The 20708-nt window shown below is 42.3% G+C and overlaps 1 pseudogene; it reads left to right on the top strand.

The window, feature by feature from the left end:
- The window catches only part of LOC132832969 (zinc-binding protein A33-like), an 84866-nt pseudogene that overhangs the window by 27580 nt on the left and 36578 nt on the right, over positions 1-20708 (top strand).

Here is a 20708-nt window from a genome sequence, read left to right as displayed (position 1 = left end):
AAATCATTTCCCTGCAGGGTCAGTGGGGTCTTTGCGGGGGGACTGGGCTCAATCACAATAAATATTTCAGACTGATCTTTAGACTTCCATCAAGTGTCAGTAATGTACATGATTTAGTAACATAGCGAGATTGGTTTTGTTTTGTTCAGGTTTGTAACGATTGTCCAGAATTTTGCTGCTCTTTCATAAAATTGGAAAATTTGAAAACCTCAGATTTGAAAGTGATGGGTGAACTGATCATTTATATCATAATCAGATAATATTTAACCGTGGTTGAAACCGTTCAGCGGGTACAAACTGCAATGTAGTTGGAATTACAGTTATCACTTGTCCCTGAGTTATTGTCTATCATCATTATCTCCACTGAGATAATCCTTAAGTCAGCCCAATGAAAATGTATGTTTGATAAAAAATCATTAATTACTCCAGCACTGTGTGTGCGGAACCAATTCAGATTTTGACAATGTTTACATTTATGTAATTATAATTTATTTTGGAGGGCAGTATCAAATTTGAAAATAGTTTCTTCAATCAAATAAACATCTGTGATTCACTAGAGTGTAAGTAAGGCTTTTTTAAAAAAGTTCTTCATTAATAAATCTAAGAGAGTAAACCTGTTAAGATTGTATTTGTCAATGTCTCCAGAATATGTATCCTTACACCTTGCATTCCAACTTTGTCTGAATTATTTTGAAAATCACTATTTCAAGTCATTGGAGTGTTAGCTGCCTGGAAATTATCCCACTTTTACTCTGGACCTTCAGTCATTGCTACCTACTTTTGGGTTTTAGAATCAGAGATTGATAGAATCCTACATCATAGAGAGAGGCGCTTCTGCCCAAACTGGTCCATGCCAACCAAATGGTCTATCCACGCTAACCTCATTTCCCTGCACTTGACCCATATCCTTCTAAACTTTTCCTATTTCTCCAAATTTCTTTGAAATGCTGTTCATGCATCCATTGCAACCACTTCGCTGTCAGCTTATTCTGTATGCAATCCACCCTCTCCGTCAAATAATTGCCCCTTTTTATTCTTTTCCTGCTATCTGGAAACTGATGTCCTCTCTTCCTTGATTCTGCAACGCTGGGTAAAAGACTGAGTACATTCACCGTATCCATGACTCTCATGAACTTATTCACTTCTGTAAGATTCCCCCCTCACTCCGTCTCCTTCGGTCTAAAGAAAAAAAGTCTGCATGTGTCCAACCTTTCCCTGTAACTCAAGACCATTGAGTCCAGGCAAGATCCTTGTAAATGTCTTCTGCACTCTTTCTAGTTTAATAACATCCTTCCTACAGCAAGGAGACCAAAACTGTACCCAATACTCCAAGTGCAGGGACAAGGTAGGACTAATAAATTAAAGTGCATTTATTTCAATGCAAGGGGACTAACAGGGAATGGCAGATGAACTTAGGGCATGGTGACGAACATGGGACTGGGATATTATAGCAATTACGGAAACATGGCTCAGGGATGGGCATGACTGGCAGCTGAATGTTCCAGGATACAAATGCTACAGGAAGGATAATAGAAAGGGAGGCAAGAGAGGAGGAGAAGTGGCAAAATAAGGGATAGTATTACAGCTTTTCTAAGGGAGGATATTCCTGGAAATACATCCAGGGAAGTTATTTGGGTGGAACTGAGAAATAAGAAAGGGATGATCACCTGATTGGGATTGTACATATCGACCCCGCAATAGTCAGAGGGAAATTGATAAACAAACTTGTAAGGAGATCTCAGCTATCTGTAAGAATAATAGGGTCGTAATGGTAGAGGATTTTAACTTTCCAAACATCGACTGGGACTGCCATAGATGGAGAGGAATCTCTTAAGTGTGTTCAGGACAATTATCTGATTCAGAATGTGGATATACCTACAGGAGAAGGTGCAAAACTTGACCTATTGTTGGGAAATAAGGCAGGGTAGGTGACTGAGGTGTCAGTGGGGGAGCAGTTTGGGTCCAGCGACCATAATTCTATTCGTTTTAAAATAGTGATGGAAAAGGATTGACCAGATCTAAAAGTTGAAGTTCTAAACTGGAGAAAGGCCAATTTTGACGGTATTAGGCAAGAACTTTGAAAAACTGATTGGAGGCAGATGTTCGCCGGTAAAGGAACGGCTGGAAAATGGGAAGACTTCAGAAATGAGATAACAAGAATCCAGAGAAAGTTGAAAGGGAAGGCTAGTAGGTATAGGGAATGCTGGATGACTAAAGAAATTGAGGGTTTTGTTAAGAAAAAGAAGGAAGCATATGTCAGGTTAGATCGAGGGAATCCTTAGAAGAGTACAAAGCAAGTAGGAGTATTCTTAAGAGGGAAATCAGGAGGTCAAACGGGGACATGAGATAGCTTTGGCAAATAGCATTAAGGAAAATCCAAAGGGTTTTGACAAATATATTAAAGTCAAAAGGTTAACTAGGGAGAGAATAGGGCCCCTCAAAGATCAGCAAGGCGGCCTTTGTGTGGAGCCACATAAAATGGGGGAGATACTAAATGAATATTTTGCGTCAGTATTTACTGTGAAAAAGGATATGGAAGATATAGACTGTAGGGAAATAGATAGTGACACCTTGAAAAATGTCCATATTACAGAGGAGTAAGTGCTGGATGTCTTGAAACGGTCAAAGGTGGATAAATCTGCAGGTCACGATCAGGAGTACCTGACAACTTTGTGGGAAGCTAGACAAGTGATTGCTGGGCCTCTTGCTGAGATATTTGTATTATCAATAGTCACAGGTGAGGTGCCGGAAGACTGGAGGTTGGCAAACGTGGTGCCACTGTTTAAGAAGGGCGGGATAGACAAGCCAGGGAACTATAGGCCGGTGATCCTGACCTCAGTGGTGGGCAAACTGTTGGAGGGAATCCTGAGGGAGAGGATGTACATGTATTTGGAAAGGCAAGAACTGATTTGGGATAGTCAACATGGCTTTGTGCGTGGGAAACATATCTCATAAACTTGGTTAAGTTTTTTGGGGAAGTAACAAAGAGGATTGATGAGGGCAGAGCAGTAGATGTGATCTATATGTACTTCAGTAAAGCATTAGACCAGGTTCCCTATGGGAGACTGATTAGTAAGGTTAGATCTCACAGAATACAGGGACAACTAGCCGCTTGGATTCGGAACTGGCTCAAAGGTAGAAGACAAAGGGTGGTGGTGGGGGGTTGTTTTTCAAACTGGAGGCCTGTGACCAGTGAAGTGCCACAAGGATTGGTACTTTAGCCCTGTACATTTTGTCATTTACATAAATGATTTGGATGCGAGCGTAAGAGGTACAGTTAGTAAGTTTGCAGATGATACCAAAATTGGATGTGTAGTGGACAGCGAAGAGGATTACCTCAGATTGCAATAGGATCTGGGCCAGATGAGCCAATGGGCCAATAGGCTGAGAAGTGGCAGAAGGAGTTTGATTCAGGTAAATGCAAAGTGCTGCATTTTGGAAAAGCAAATCTTAGCAGGATTTATACACTTAATAGTAAGGTCCTAGGTAGTGTTGGAGTGCAAGTTCATAGCTCCTTGGAAGTGGAGTCGCAGTTAGATAGGATAGTGAAGAAGGCGTTTGGTATGCTGTCCCTTATTGGTCAGAATATTGAGTACAAGAGTTGGGAGGTCATGTTGCGGCTGTACAGGACATTGGTTAGGCCACTATTGGAATATTGCGTGCAATTCTGGTCTCCTTCCTATTGGAACTTGGAAGGGTTCAGAAAAGATTTACACGGATATTGCCAGGGTTGGAGGATCTGAGCTACAGGGAGAGGCTGTACAGGCTGGGGCGGTTTCCCTGGAGCGTCGGAGCTGAGGGGTGACCTTATGGAGGTTTAAAAAATTGTGAGTGGCATAGATAGGGTAAATAGATAAAATCTTTTCCTTGGAGTTGGGGAGTCCCGAACTAGATGGCATAGGTTTAGGGTGAGAGGGGAAAGACGCAAAAGAGACCCCATAAGGGGCAACTTTATCATGCAGAGGGTGGAACGTGTATGGAATGATCTGCCAGAGGATTTGTGGAGGCTGTTACAATTGCAACATTTAAGAGGCATATATGGATGGGTATATGAATAGGAAGGGTTTGGAGGAATATGGGCCGGGTGCTGTCAGGTGGGAGTAGATTGGGTTGGGATATCTGGTCGGCATGGAAGGGTGGACTGAAGGGTCTGTTTCCATGCTGTACAGCTCTATGACTCAATGCAGCCTCACCAATGTCCTACACAACTGTAACATAACTTCCCAACTTCTAAACTCAGTGCCCTGACAGTGCCAATGTGCCAAAGCCTTCGTGATTGTCCTGTCTCCCAGTGGCTCCACTTTCAGAGAACCGTGTACCTGACCTCCAAGTCCCTCTGTTCTACTACACTCTTTAAGGCCCTAATATTCATCATGAAATGCTCACCTTGATTTGACTTTCCACAACGCAGGACCTCAGACGTGTGTGTATTAAACTCCACTTGCCATTTCTCGGCCCACTTCCCCAGCTAATCACTTTCCTGTTGCAATTTCCTTCCTCACAGTCCACAGTACTGCTTATTTTAGTGTTATCTGCAAATTGATTTGTGTTAGTCAATGGGAACATCCACATGTTTCACACCATGGATAGAGTATTTAGCTGGTCCAGTCCCCTTTCCCCTCCTGCCCTGCAATACTGTTTTTACAGTCAAAATTTCATTCAATATTGTAGTATTGTCAATGTTTTGGTTTCTAAATAAAGTGTCAATGTAAAGCTGCAGCAACACGTCAGTGTGATTAACCTTGGTGGTGGGAAATTTTAAGGATAATATTCAACACCGTTAAGTAATTCTGGATAATTGAGGAAAGACAGTGTGGGTTTATTCAAAGCAAGTCATGTTTATCTGAATTGATTGAACTTTCGACTGAAGATACAATTAGGATTCAGAGGGAATTTGATCCAGGACTTGAAAAGGCTTTTGTGAAATTGTCACATTAAAGATTTAGAAGCATTATTGAAGCCCATTGAATGAAACACCAATGAAAACTTAAAGATGAATTTGACTGGGTGACAGTGAATGAGGATTTGTGACATGTGTTGAGTTTTACAGTAATGTTCTGTGTCAGTCTGTTACAGGAAAACTGAAACTCAGCAGCTGTTGCAGCATCTCCCATCAATTTCTGTTTTGTTTCAGATTACCAGCATTTGGAACTCTTGGTTTTTTGATGACTAGGTGTGCTATAGACTTCAATTTTCACTGCTAAGGTATGCTACAAAAACAGACATTGCTGGTGAGAATCAGCAATCTGGCAGCGTGAGTGAAGAGAAAGAAGAGACAACATTTTCGGTCCAGTGACACTACTACATTTTCTCGAGCAATTTTCATTTTTGGAGGATACCTTGTGATTGGTAATGAAATTGAGATTCTTCCAGATAATTTCAAAGGGTTGATGAATTAGCTTTCAAGGAGGCTGAGGCATTAGTTTCCGCACTCCATGGTTACTTCTTGAATTCCCTTTTACATTGCAGGGCTGTGCCTCTGTGGTGAGAAAGGGACTGTGAACCCTCTCAAACCTATCACTTATATCAACATTTTCGACACCCTTCCACTGGACAGACACAATCAGCTCTGAACAAGGGTCATACTGGATGTGAAATACTTCTCTCATCTCAGCTGCTGCCAGACCTGTTGAGTTTCTCCAGCATTCTTGGAGTTTGTGTGGAATTTGATGCTGCAGAGGGTTGTTGAGGTTGGGTCATTCAGTATATACAAAGCTGAGTTGGACAGATTTTTAACGAGGAAGGGAATCAAAGTTTATGAAGTTAAGGCCAGAAAGTCAATTTGAGAATGATCAGATTAGCTATGATCTTATTAAACGGCAAAGCAGATGAGAGGTCACATCTGACAAACTTCCTGAAGTTTTTGAGGAAGTGAAAAAGAAGATTGATGAGGACGATGGAAGTGTATCTTTCTGACTGGAGATCTATGACCAGTGGTGTTGTGCAGTGATCAGTGCTGAGACACCGTATATTAATAATTTGGAGGAGAACGTAGGTGGTCTGAGCTTGCAATGTGTGACACGACCATTAAAAACCAAGACTGACACGAGTGTAGTACTGAGGGAGTGCTGCAGTGTTAGGATTTGATCCAAACGTTGTGTAGAGGTGAATGTAAAAAAAAACCCACAGCCAATATTTATCTCTCATCCAACATCAAAATAATTAGATGACCTAATTATTTTGGTGGGCGGCACGGTGGCACAGTGGTTAGCACTGCTGTCTCACAGCGCCTGAGACCCGGGTTCAATTCCCAACTCAGGGGACTGACTGTGTGGAGTTTGCACGTTCTCCTCGTGTCTGCGTGGGTTTCCTCCGGGTGCTCCGGTTTCCTCCCACAGTCCAAAGATGTGCGGGCCAGGTGAATTGGCCATGCTAACTTGCCCGTAGTGTTAGGTAAGGGGTAAAATGTAGGGGTATGGGTGGGTTGGGCTTCGGCGGGTCGGTGTGGATTTGTTGGGCCGAAGGGTCTGTTTCCACACTGTAAGTAATCTAATCTAAAAAAGCCTGTTCACATTGCTTTTTATTGGAGCCTGCTCTGTCCAGACTGGCTAACTTATGGTCCACATTACAACATTGAATACAATTCTGAAATACGTCATGGACTGGAAGAAGCTTTGAGATATCATTAAAGGCACTATGCAAATACCAGTCTTTTTATCTGACGTATTCAACAGGTTATGAAGGAGCTTGACAGCATTAGGATACCATGTTATCACTTGTGATGGAGACTAGGGGTGACAAATATAAGACAGTCACTAATATATCCAGTTGACAGATTCCCTTCTGCTGGCTATAAGATGCAGCAGAATGAGGTCATACACCAATTGGGTTTCCTCCACCATTTGATCATGGCTGATTTCTTTCTCAGTCCCCCTTTGCCTGCCTTCTCCCTGCAAACCTGCTCCCTTTACTCATCAAGAAGCGATCTGTCTCTATCTTAAATACACTCAATGACTAGGTCTCCACATCATTCTGCAACAATGAGTTTGAAGCAATTCCTCATCTCAGTTAGAGAGTCAAAGAGTCATCGAGATGCTCAGTACAGAAACAGACCTTCTGTCTAACCCATCTATGCCAACCAAATATCCTAAATAAATCTAGTCCCATTTGCCAGCATTTGCCCTGTTCCCCTCTCAACCCTTTCTCCTCAAAAACCTATCCAAATGTCTTTTAACTTTGTAATATTTCCAGCCTCCGCCACTTCCTATGGCCATTTATTGTACTTTTTTAAAAATATTGTCCGTCAGGTCCCTTTTCTTTTCATGTGAATATATTGATTGAAAGAGATAGAACCTTCTGTAAAATTACAAAAGTACAACCGCAATAAACCAACAAAAACACACAATGCTATACCAGTGGAGTGTCACAAGAATCGGTGCTGGGTCCTCTAATTTTTCTCATTTACATGAATGATTTGGATGCGACCATAAGAGGTTTGGTTAATAAGTTTGCAGATGACACAAAAATTGGAGGTGCAGTAGACAGCGAAGAGGGTTACCTCAGATTATAACAGGATCTTGACTAGATGGGTCAATGGGCTGAGGAGTGGCAGATGGAGTTTAATTCAGATAAATGTGAGATGCTGCATTTTGGGAAAGCTAATCTTTGCAGGACTTATACATTTAATGGTGAAGAATTATTCGATGGACTTCAGAATAAAGGGATCCATTCGCCAATGTTGACGGCCTGTAACATTGCCCTTAACCTCAATTTCTAAACATACTGTAGCGGGATCAGAATTAGTGAAGTTTCCAATTTTACAAAATGTGACGGCCTTCAAGGATAACGCAGAAGTTATGAAAAGATCAATCCTAAAATGACACTTGTGCAGATTAGTAAAAACGTAATGTCCCTCCCCGTGGGATGGGGACACCTCCAGGTAGCTCCCAATCCCACTTCCGCACGTAAATCTGCTTGTTGCTCAGATTGTAAAGAAACTGTTGAGGGTCCTCCAGGCATTTGTTCAACCGTGGGATCTATAAGGCAAATAAAGTCTCCCCCTATAATAATCTGCTGTGGCGCAAGAGCCATCAGTTTGAGAATGCATTGATCAAAAATTTAAAGTGATGCGCTGGGGGACAATAACCATTCATAATACCATCCCCTTCTCCATGTATTGAAGCTTTATGAATGCCGAACTGCCTGTACTCATCTTTAATCTGAAACTGGAACTGAAATGAAAGATTCTTCTTGATAACTATGGCCTTTCCCATACTCCTACTTGTGAAGGAAGAGAAATACACCTGAACAAGCCCACCCTGCTGCAATTGCCATATCACCAAGATGTGAATAGGCTATATCTACCCTCTCCTTTCTCAGACTAGAATGCACCTTTTTTATCTTCACTGGCGAATGTCTCCCTCTAATATTCCAGGTACACCATTGAACATAGAATATAGAACATTATAGCGCAGTACAGGCCCTTCGGCCCTCAATGTTGCGCCGCCCTGTTTACTAATCTGAAGCCCATCCCACCTACACTATTTCATGTACGTCCATGTGCCTGTCGAATGAAGACTTGAATGCACTTAAACTTTGCGAATCTACTCCCGTTGCAGGCAAAACATCCTGTACCATTACTACTCTCTGAGTAAAGTAACTACCTCTGACATCTGTCTTATACCTATCTCCCCTCACTTTAAAGTTGTGTCCTCTTGTGTTTGCCGTTCCCATACTTGGAAAAAGGCTCTCACTGTCCACCCTATCTAAACCTCTGATTATCTTGTATGTCTCTAATTGAGGACACAAATAGCCATGACTCTCTATAACAGCATTTCAACTCCAAAATGGAAGAATTTGACTTACCAGTTGTTGAACATAAACCAGAAAAAAAAGAAGCCTAAAAATACACAAACCAGAACTACTGCAACTGACTATGTATGCAAAAAATCAACAAACTGAACCTAATATAAGACACTTAGTGAGGGGCCCTACGCCCTGTCAACACGAGGCACTTATGTATCCCAAAAACACCTTCATAGCTCCTTCCAATTTGAGCCCCATCACAGTTTAAAGTCAAGAACGGCAAGAAAAAAAAAGTAATATTAGTAAAGAAATTAATAGTAGGTAATATCCCCGTCCGCAAATATACATTGACCCTATTGATATCAGAAAGAAAATCAACAATTTCTTTCAGAAAAGGAGAGAGATAGAAATGAAAACAAAAGAGACGCTATTGTCCACGTCCTTGAAGTCATCCAGTGCAATTTCTTCCTCCAACCATGGAAGATCCAAACTGGGAACTGAAGCAAAAGAAACATTGCAGAATTTCAGAAAGCCAGTGTCAGCAGATTCAGAAAATAATGCTTCTCAATCACCTGAAATTATATCAATAGCCTGCGTCACACACAAAGTACAAATGAAATAATCGAAGCAAGCATTCTGGCTTCAGTAATCAGAATATACGTAAATGTGCATCCAAATATATTGACTAATATGTAGATTTCCCTGAACATACATGGAAGAATTTCCAAAAAGTTAGAATACTTATTCGATTTATGCAACATTTTACACATGTGTACATCTTACAGCAGATACATTTCAACGAGTAAGAAAAATTCCAAAGGGTGGATCAACAACACATGGTCAACTCAAAATGTAAAAGGTGGTGTCAAACATAAAGAAAAAGCTGGTAATGGTGGAAAAACAGGTGGCAGGTCAGAGGATTGGTCTATATATCTGGAAAAAGCAAAAAAAAGATGAATGAGAATGGGGACTTTACTCTGTAGGAGAAAGCTAACCAGATTGTTTTTTTAAAGTGAGAAGTTCTGTAAGTATGCATAACAGAAAAGTTAAAGTGAGTGTTGGTTCCATGGAAAGTGAGGATGAAGAATCAATATTATCATTCTGGATATATTCCATGCTTGTCGATTTTCCTATTGCCACAATTCTGTCACATCAATTAAAGTATCTGTACCTGGGTAATCTGTCCCCAATTTGGCACCAAAAGGCAACATTACAAACGTCGCACTGTCCTCATTTGAGTGCACATGACAATAAAGGCCATTCTATTCTAAAAGAGATGGCAGAGCAGGGTGTCTTAGTCCAACAATTTCAAAAAAATTAGTCTGCAGACACACCAGTTAAGTAGGAAATCTTTTGAAAACTCATTTATTATATGAGGGTTTAGTACAAATGTATGCAAATTTTAATTCACTTACTCAGTGCATTAATGAGACTATATTTGGATTCCATGCACAGTACTGGTCACCATCCTTCTGGATGTTTCGAACAGTGCTGTCACTATTCGACATTGGGAGCTTCAGTTAAGCAAATCCTGGGTGGAATCCAGCAATAAGGGATGAAGGGATCATTTAGGTCCTGGTTCACCTAGGTTCTCTTGGTCTATGTGGAAAGAAACAGGTTACCATTTACCGACCTTGCCCTTGGGACCCCCTCTCCCCTTCACCCAGGATTTGTGAAACTTCAACCTCCCACAGCGGGCCGTCACAGTCCCTGGACCAGGCCTCTGTACGGTCCTGGGACTGAGTGAGAGATACAACAGTTCGCCATTGATAAGGCAGGAGCGAGGTGTTCAGCGTCAGATACACTAAAACTGACAGAAGCTGAAATTAACCACAACTTAACCGGTTAAAATCTATCCAAACTTCAGAAAGGACAATGAAATGGAGAAGTGATTTGAGCCTTTCAATTCATCTTTAATGTCAGCTCCATTTCTCCAATTGACCAATGATTAGATTTTGGAGAAACCCTACAGCATGGAAGCAGGCTACACAAGTCCACAGTCACCCTCCGAAAAGCATCCTACCCAGACCTACCCCACGAACCCTGCCTTTCCCATGTTTACTCCACCAAGCCTGCACATCTTTGGACTGTGGAAAGGAACTGGAGGAAACCCATGTAGACATGTGGAGAACGTGCAAACTTTACACAGGCACTGTCGCAGACATGAAATCAGCTGAAAATGTGTTGCTGGTTAAAGCACAGCAGATTAGGCAGCATCTCAGGAATAGGGAATTCGACGTTTCGAGCATAAGCCCTTCATCAGGAATTCGTCGAAACGTCGAATTCCCTATTCCTGAGATGCTGCCTAACCTGCTGTGCTTTAACCAGCAACACATTTTCAGCTGTGATCTCCAGCATCTGCAGACCTCATTTTTTACTCAGACATGGAATCAAACATGAGGCAACAGCGCTATTCCTCCCCCCCTCCCCCCCAGCCATACCCGTTGAGTGGATAAATTTCAGAATGTCAACCTCAAACTGTCGAGGGCTGGAATTAACCCAAGAGAAACTTTACATGAGACCCTCATTCAGCTCTTCTCCATCTCTTTACATGTTCGTCTAGATTCACCATCACATTCACTGTCTCACACACAAATGTATCGAGTGCATTGCCTCAGAGTGAAGGGACGACCATTTAAAACTGAGATGAGGAGGGGTTTCTTCAGTCAGAGGGTGGTGAATCTGCGGAACTCATTGCTGCAGAAGGCTGTGGAGACCACAATTCTCAGAGTCTTCAAAGCAGAGACTGATAGGTTCGTGATCAGTAAAGTGTTCAAGGGTTTTGAGGCGAAAGCAGGAGAATCGGGTTCAGAAACATATCATATGCAATTGTGGGCGGCATGGTGGCACAGCACATAGCACTGCTGCCTAACAGGACCTGAGACTTGTGTTCAATTCTCTTCTCAGGCGACTGACTGTGTGGAGTTTACACATTCTCCCCGTTTCTGCGTGGGTTTCCTCCGGGTGCTCCTCTTTTCTCCCACAATCCAAGGACGTGCAGGTTAGGTGAATTGGCCATGCTAAATTACCCGCAGTGTTAGGAGAATGGGTCTGGGCAGGTTGTGTTTCAGCGGGTCAGTGTGGACTTGTTGGGTCTCTTTCCGCACTGTAAGTAATCTAATCTAATAATTCTGCTCTTCTTTCTTATGTGGTCAAGGTACGTGCAAGACACAGAATTGCTTTGTCCATGTTTTCCAACTCCTGAATGGCAGTTGTGTAGATTACAACACTTCATGAGAATATCTCAATGTTGCTTCAATGCAGAGAGGAGTTTTTACCTCGAGCACCACTTCAAGCAGTGAGTTCAAAGCTCCAGATCCCACAGATTTCTTGCACGGTGTGTTTTGCTAAATTCAGCTCCTCAGGAAGTGAGCCAGTAGCAGAGATTTGAGAGCAAAATCCAAGCTAACACTCTCTCTACCGTACAAAATGAAAAGCCTGCATTCATACGATTCCTTTCTTGATGTGAGGATGCCCCAAAGTTCTTCATAGCCAATGAAGTGGTTTTTCAAGGGTGAGGTAAGAATGTGACAATACAGTGAGCATGAAACCCTGTTGTTTATATGGCTCCTTCCTTCCTTGTCAACTAGTTTAAATACCAAATCACGCCGCCTTGTCCCATCACTTTTTCCTTGAAAAAACTGAACTTTAAGAACTTTCCACACTTCGTCATGATACTCTGTAGGAAAAATAATATAAATTGATATCTGGCACCTGGTTACATGGGAACAAATTGCATTTCCACTGCACCTTTAGGATTATTGCTTTGCAAAAGCAATTATTACACAAATATTTGATAGCAATCCCCACAGGACAATGATCAGAACTTGGGAAAAGAGAATGATTTAAGGATGGTTTTGCAGGAGGATAAAGGCAGAGACATAAGAGGAAGGAAATACGAGACTTGAATTTGGAAAGCAACTTGCAGGGCCACTCGATGAGTGATAGAGTCATGGAGTCACAGAGATGTACAGCACGGAAGCAGATCTTTCTATCCAACCCGCCCATGCCGACCAGATATCCCAATCCAATCTCGTCCTACCTGCCAGCACCCGACACATATCCCTCCAAACCCTCCCAACGCATATTCCCATCCAAATATCTCTTAATATTTGCAATTGTACCAGCCTCCACCACATCGTCTGGCAGCTCATTCCATCCACAGACCACCCTCTGCGTGAAAACGTTGCCCCTTAGGTCTCTTTTAAATCTTTCCCCTCTCACCCTAAACCTAGAACCTCTAGTTCTGGACTCCCTGACCCCAAGGAAAAGACTTTGTCTGTTTATCCTATCCACACCCCTCATAACTTTGTGAGCCTCTATAAGGTCACCCTTCAGTCTCCGACGCTCCAGGGAAAACAGCCCCAGCCTGTTCAGCCTTTCCCTGTAGCTCAGATCCACCAACACTGGCAACGTCCTTGTAAATCTTTTCTGAACCCTTTCAGGTCTCCCAGTCCTTCCGATAGGAAGGAGACCAGAATTGCATGCAATATTCCAACAGTGGCCAACCAATGTCCCGTACAGCCGCAACATGACCGCCCAACTTCTGTTCTCAATATTCTGACCAATAAAGGAAAGCATACCAAACGCCTTCTTCACTATCCTATCTACCTGTGACTTCACTTTCAAAGAGCTGTGAACTTGCACTCCAAGGTCTCTTTGTTCAGCAACACTCCCAAAGACATTACCATTGAGTGTATAAAACCTGCTAAGATTTGTTTTCCCAAAATGTAGCACCTCGCATTTATCTGAATTAAACTCCATCTGCCACTTCTCAGCCCATTGGCCCATCTGGTCCAGATGCTGTGGCAATCTGAGGTAACCTTCTTCGCCGTCCACTACACGTCGATTTTGTGTCGTCTGCAAACTTACTAACTACACCTCTTACGCTTGCATCCAAAACATTTATGCTAATGACAAAAAGCCCAGCACCGATTCTTTTGGCACTCCACTGGTCACAGGCCTTCAGTCTGAAAAACAACCTTCCATCAGCACCTTCTGTCTTCTACCTTTGGGCCAGTTCTGTATCCAAATGGCTAGTTTTCCCTGTATTCCATGAGATTTAACTTTGCTAATCAGTCTCTTGTGGGGAACCTTATCGAACGCCTTACTGAAGTATATATAGGTCACATCTACTGCTCTGCTCTCATTAATCTTCTATTATACTTCTTCAAAAAACTCAATCAAGTTTGTGAGACATGATTTCCCACGCACAAAGCCATGTTGACTATCCCGAATCAGTCCTTGCCTTTCCAAATACATGGATATCCTGTCCCTCAGGATTCCCTCCAACAGCTTGCCCACCACCGAGGTCACAATCACTGGTCTATAGTTCCCTGGCTTGTCCTTCCCACCTTTCTTAAATAGTGGCACCACCTTTGACAATCTCCAGTCTTCCGGCACGTCACTTGCGACAATTGATTATCCAAATATATCTGCAAGAGGCACTTTGCTGCCATTTATGGCCTTTTGGAGTGTAGTCAAATTTGTATTATAGTCACTGCAGCCAATTTACACACAGCAAGCTCTTTCAAGCAGTAATGAGATAATGAGAAGATAATCTGCTGTTTATGACTGCATGATTGAAGGATTGGATTGGATGAGAACATGAGAGGAGCAGAAGTTCGCCATTCAGCCCATCAAATCTGCTCTGCCTTTAAAGAGACCATAGTTGGTTAGAGAAATAAAAACTGCAAATGCTGGAATCCAAAATAGACAGGCATGAGTCTGGAAGAACAAAGCAAGCCAGGCAGCCTATGGAGGTGCGGAAGTTGATGTTTCAGGTGTAACCCTTCTTCAGGACTCTTTAATGAGATCATGGCTGATCTGATCATCCTCAACTCCAATTTCTGGCCTTCATCACGCAACCTTGGATTTCCCTTCTTGCTGAACATCCATCCATCTGCTCCTTGAATGGACTGAATGACCAAGCCTAATCAGTCCTCTGCAGTAAGAAAATCCACACATACGTAGAGAATGCTGCAAAAACTCTGCAGTTGTGGCAGGAGCTTTGGAGAGGGAAACAAAGTTGGCGTTTTGAGTCTGATTTGACTCATCTTTGGAGCTGTCTGCGTGTGTCTAGTGAGAGGGTATATAATTACTGATTTCTTTGGTAGGTAAAAGGGATTTCAAGGTCTTCTTTCACGACAGAGACAGTTTAAAGGGGGATTCAGGAGGATAACGTGCTGTTTTTGTTCAGCAATGGACAAGCAAATGCACAGCCTATTGGAAGCAAAAATCATCAACTCTTTGAAATGAACCTGAGGAACAACAATGAGTCAGAATACAGAAAGGAGATAGAGTGCTTGATGAAGTGGTGCAATGATAACAACCTCTCTCAATTTTGGAAATACAAAACAACTGATCATCGAGTTCAGGAAGAAAAAAGGAGGACACACCTTTATCTCCCGCAACGATGCTGAGGTGGAGTGAGTAGAGGGTGTAAAGTTTGTAGGAGTGATGATAACCAACAATTTGTTCAGGGCCTCTCATGTAGTTGTGATGGTCAAGAGGGTTCCACAATGCCTCTCCTTCCTCAGGCAGTTTAGCAAATTCAACATGTCCATAAAACCCTCACCAACCTTTCCAGATGCGCTATATCTATCTGAAAGCATTCTATCTGAGTATATAATGGCCTTGTATGGCAACTCTTCTCCCATGACCAAAAACTATGGAGCATAGTACAAAGTCCAGACCATCATGGAAGCCAATCATCTATCCATGATCTCTGTTTCCACTTCTTGTTATTGTGGAAACATCATCAAAAACCCCTCCCACACCAGTAATGCTCTTTTCTAACCTCTTCCATCAGGGAGAAGTTACAGAGGCTTGATCACGCACACCAACAGATTCAAGAATAACCTCTTCCCCTGCTGTTAGCAGTCTGCTGATCTAACTTTAATAGTATTGATCTTGCTAATGTTGATCTTGCTTTGTGCACCTCCTGTGCAATTATAACCTTGTATACACACTCGGTCTAAGATCCAATGAACTGTATGTCCTGGTTGGCTATCATCGACCTGTGGTACTGCTTGCAAACTGAAACTCTTTGCTGTACTTTGCATAAGTGACTACAATAAACCAAATCAAAGCAACATGTCACTGCCAATCACAAACTATGTGATACAAACAGAAATTGCTGGTGAAACTCAGTAGGTCTGGCAACATCAGTAGAGGGAAAGTCAAGTCAATGTTTCATGTCCAGTGATCAATTTACAAAACTGGAGAAGTACCACTGGACCTGAAATGTTCACTCTGCTTTCTTTCCATAGAGGCTGCCAGACACGCAGAGTTTCTCCAGCATTTCCAGTTTTTGTTTCACTTTTCCAGCATCAGCAACTTTTTGTTTGTTTGCTCACAATGTGTTCTAGACTGACAAGTTTCCTTGTCACAATGATTATCTTGAAGCTTTTACCTTTGTCCAGTGTCTCCCATTAGCAGGTTACTAACCAGACCCTCTCACCATGCACACTAGTTCATTACACCTAATCGTTAATAATCTCATTGTTTCTATCAATTATCCCTCCCCCCTGGGCCCAGCTAAACAAAGATCTCAAGGATCTGCTGAATGTTCTGGATCCATAAAAACCTAACGATCATTGAGGCATTTTCTGACCGAGTCCTGAACTATGAAAGCAACCACCCCAACACACACAAAAGAAGTTGCATCAAGACACCATTCAAAAGGACCACAACACACTGCAGCACACCAGATCTGCAAAAAGAGGAAGAAGAACTCCTATATAATGTATTCGCCAAAAACGGATACCCACACAATTTAATCAACAGATGCCTAAGGTGAAAGACAACGTAACGATGACATGCTGCAACCCAAAGGACTAACCACACTACCATACATTAGGAACATTTCCGAACTGACAGCCAGACTACTGCGACCACTAGGACTCATAATAGCACACAAACCAACAGCCACTCTCAGACAACAACTCACCAGGACGAAGGACCCGATACCCAGCATGAGCAAAACCAATGTAGTGTACAAAATGCCATGCAAGGACTGCACAAAACACTACATAGGACAAACAGGAAGACAGCTAACGATCCGCATCCACAAACACCAACTAGCCATGAAACGACACGACCAGCTAGCCTTAGTAGCCACACACTCAGATGACAAGCAACATGAATTCGATTGGAACAACACTACTATTATAGGGCAAGCCAAACAGAGAACAGCCAGGGAATTCGTAGAGGCATGGCACTCATCCACAGATTCTACCAACAAACACATCGACCTGGACCCAATATACCTGCCACTGCATCGGACAGCTGGAACTGACAACCGGAAACGGCAGAGACAAACCACTACAAATGCAGGAGGAAACATCACAGAAGCGCTTCACAACAGGCTCCCAAGCACTGAGGATGTCACCTAGACAGGGAACGAAACGTTTGCAACACAAATTCCCAGCTCGGCGAGCAGAACCACAACAACAAGCACCCGAGCTACAAACCTTCTCCCAAACTTTGAGCGGTATCAGTTTCAATGGGAAACGAGCCTGCCCTGAGGGGATTGGGACTGCAGTGCTGATCAGGTGGGAGCTTGCTGTGAAGCCTGTTTGGGAAGTGTATTCTCTGGACTGGGAGTAGCTTGGCCATGTCTGGTTTCTACTTTAGCCAGTTTGGTGAAGACTGGAGCATTGTGGGTGTGTTCTGTATGTGTTGGCTGGCTTGATTTCTGTATTTCTTTCTGGTTATGCTGTGGGTGGGCAGGTTGGCGGATCTTTCTCCAACAGTCTACCTTGCATGTTTGTGGATTGCAATGTAAAAGAGCCAACTTAATCTTGCTTCAAGTACATGACTTAACAGGTAGGGCAATGACTTTTTCAACATTGGGCTATAGAGAAAGTGAAGTGAAGATCTAATTAACACGGTAGGAAAGTAGTCTTTTAGTGAAGGAAACCCTGCCTATTCCATGTACATGAGATAATCCCAACAAGATTTTCTTATCAACCTGTTCATTGATTTTATTACACATCTCTGGAGCATGTAGGATTTGAACTTGTGTCTTAAAGGTAGGAACAACACCACTGTGCCACAAGAGGGCTTAGAGACATTTTCAAAAGCTTTGTTCACGTCTAGAAAGGAATCAGTTCACCGATGAGGGTCCTCTTCAGCACTCTCCACTGCTGAATGATGTGCTGAATCATAGCTAAATCACAGACAGTGAACAAAGCAAAGCAGAACAGAAGTGCAAGATCAGATATATATGTTTCAAAAAAATTATAAGGGGTGAGTCTATTTGACCAATGTTAGAGCTAAGCCAGACAATGTGAGTGGAATATGAAAAGATATCAACTTTTTAAAAATTTGTCTTGTGATACAAAGATTGGGATACTTTGCTTTGATGAACAGATATGATGGTGTACTGGTTATATCAATGGCGTAATACTCCAGAGGCCCAGGCTAATACACTAGGGAGTCAGATCCCAATCCTATTACTGTGAGTTCAATTCAGAAATCTGGAATGTAAAGCTAATGCCAGCAATAGTGTCTGTGTGAAATGTCAGCAAATGTGTGAAATCCCAACTAACTCACTTATTTCCTTTAGGGAAGGTAAATTGTCACCCTTGCCTAGTCTGATCCACATGTTCCTCAGAACCACAGCATAGTGATTGAATTTAACTGTCCTCTAAAATAGCCCCATAAGTCACTCAGTTCAAAGGCAATTAGGGATGGGCAGCAAATGCTGCCTTTGTCAATAATGCCCAAGCCTATGAAAGAACAGGGAAGACTGAGAAGGAACCAATACACACTAACAATGTGAGTTCCAATGTTGGGCAAAGGAGAAGGTGAACTGATAGTTTGAGAAGCATGGTCCTGACATATTGAACTATGAGACTCAAGGCTGGTATTTTACCCAAGTGGTGAGCAGTGAAACACTCAGACCCACAGAGCAAACTGGAAACATGAAGACAGGAGAATAAATGTCTGCATGGCCTTCACACAGAAGTAAATATTTGGGCCAAGGCAAATGAGAGAAGAAATTCTGTTCTTGCTACATTCTATTAATCAGTGGATTCTCCACAATTTCAGACTTTGGAGTTCTGGCCATTCTCAACACAATCAAAGGGAGGAAACATGGGATTTTTGAGGGATTTTTGAGAAGATTCATAACACAAGTTGAGATTCTAGACTTAAGTTTGTTCACTGAGCTGGAAGGTTCATTTTCAGATATTTCACCACCATACTAGGTAACATCATCAGTGAGTCTCATACGTCCCACAATTCACTGGAGATCTGACTCCCCAGTGAATTGCTGGTGTTATGTCCACTTTCTATTTATGTGTTTTGGTTTCTTAAGGTGGGTGATATCATTTCCGGTTCTTTTCCTGAGAGGATGAGGGTAGATGGGGTCCAAATCGATGTGTTTCTTGGTGGAGTTCCAGTTGGAATGCCATGCTTATCGGAAGTCTCATGCATGTTTCTGTTTGGCTTGTCCTAGGATGGATGAATTGTCACAGTCAAATTATATCCTTCTTCATCTGTGTATAAGGATGTCTTTTGGTGGTTAGTTGATGTTCATGTATCCTGGTGGTGAGTTTTGTGCCTGTTTATCTGGTATAATATTTGTTAAAGTCCTTGCAAGGCATTTTGTAAATGACATTCATTGTGCCTGTTGCTTGTACAGCATCCTTTAAGTTCATTAGACTCTGTTTCAGTGTGTCGGTAGGTTTGTGGGTTTCCATGATGGCAAGGTCAATGAGTAGTGTGGATGTCATTTCAAAGATGTCTTTGATGTCAGGTAAAGTGGCTTCGGTTTCTGGGCATGCTCTGTCTGTTTGTTTGGGCTTGTTACTGAGAAATTGGCAGATTTGTTTATTGGGTACCCATTCTTCTTGAATACTCTGTATAGGTATTTCTCTTCTGCTGTTCATCGTTCCTTGGTGCTGCAGTGTTTAGTGGCTTGTTGAAATAATGTCCTCATGCAGCTTTCGTCTGTGTGTATTGTTTTCCTGTAGACGCTGGTTTGAAGTTCCCTATTGAGTGTACGCTGTACTGTGACATTTGGGAATGGCACTTTTTCATTGTTTTCACCATCTTTCATGATTTTATGCCACTCAGTATATTGTTGATGGTGTTGTGTGTTTTCTCTACTTTGTTTCATTTAGTGATGACAAAGGTATCATCTACGTTGTGGACCAAAAGTTGGGTTTGGATGTTTGGAAGGGCTGTTTGTTTGAGTCTCTGCATTAGTCCTTCTGCTGGGAACCCTGATATTGGTGATTGCAATGGGTTTCCAATGATTTGTTTATAGGTTTTGTTATTGAATGTGAAGTGGGTGGTCAGGCACTTTTTTGTTTGTGAATTTTTCCACTGTGATTATTACTCCGGTAAAGGTGCATTTCTTGCACTCAGTTGTCATTATCTCATAGCACAATATATCGGTGAGAGCAGACCTGTAAGTGAACATGTACTTGGAGAATAGCCTCCCTCACTTTCTGTGATGTAGACATAGGTCTCTCGGAATAGTCACGACCTGACGCCAAGGAACCACAACACGCCAGACAATGATGCCACACTTGACTTTCTTTTCAACATTCTTGTTATTAAAACAAAAGGAGTTTCTTTACACATACCGCTGGAAACTTACATCAGGACAGTCACCCTGAACAAAATCACACTCACTGGAACAGCCATGATGACAATGCCAATACTCAGCAAGGAACAATGGATACCACCAAAGCAGAAGACAGGAGAGCCATGATTGAAATTTGGAAATGAGCAAGTCCAGTTCATAGAGAGAGCAAACACAAAAATCTGGTCAGGCTATTCTTGTGACATGACCATTGAATTGCTTTCAATTGGCAGCCGCACAGACCACACAATCACACTCATTGTCATGTACTCAAAAGAATTTCTGAACCATCAGGCCCATTACCAGGAGAAAGTGGAAATGTTGTAAGTGTTTCCTTCACCAACTGACAGCTCTCAGCCACAGC

Source organism: Hemiscyllium ocellatum, chromosome 35, assembly GCF_020745735.1.
Source record: "Hemiscyllium ocellatum isolate sHemOce1 chromosome 35, sHemOce1.pat.X.cur, whole genome shotgun sequence".
Lineage (NCBI taxonomy): Eukaryota > Metazoa > Chordata > Chondrichthyes > Orectolobiformes > Hemiscylliidae > Hemiscyllium > Hemiscyllium ocellatum.
The sequence above is the reverse complement of the archived record's forward strand: the minus strand, read 5'-3'. Positions and strand labels throughout refer to the sequence as shown.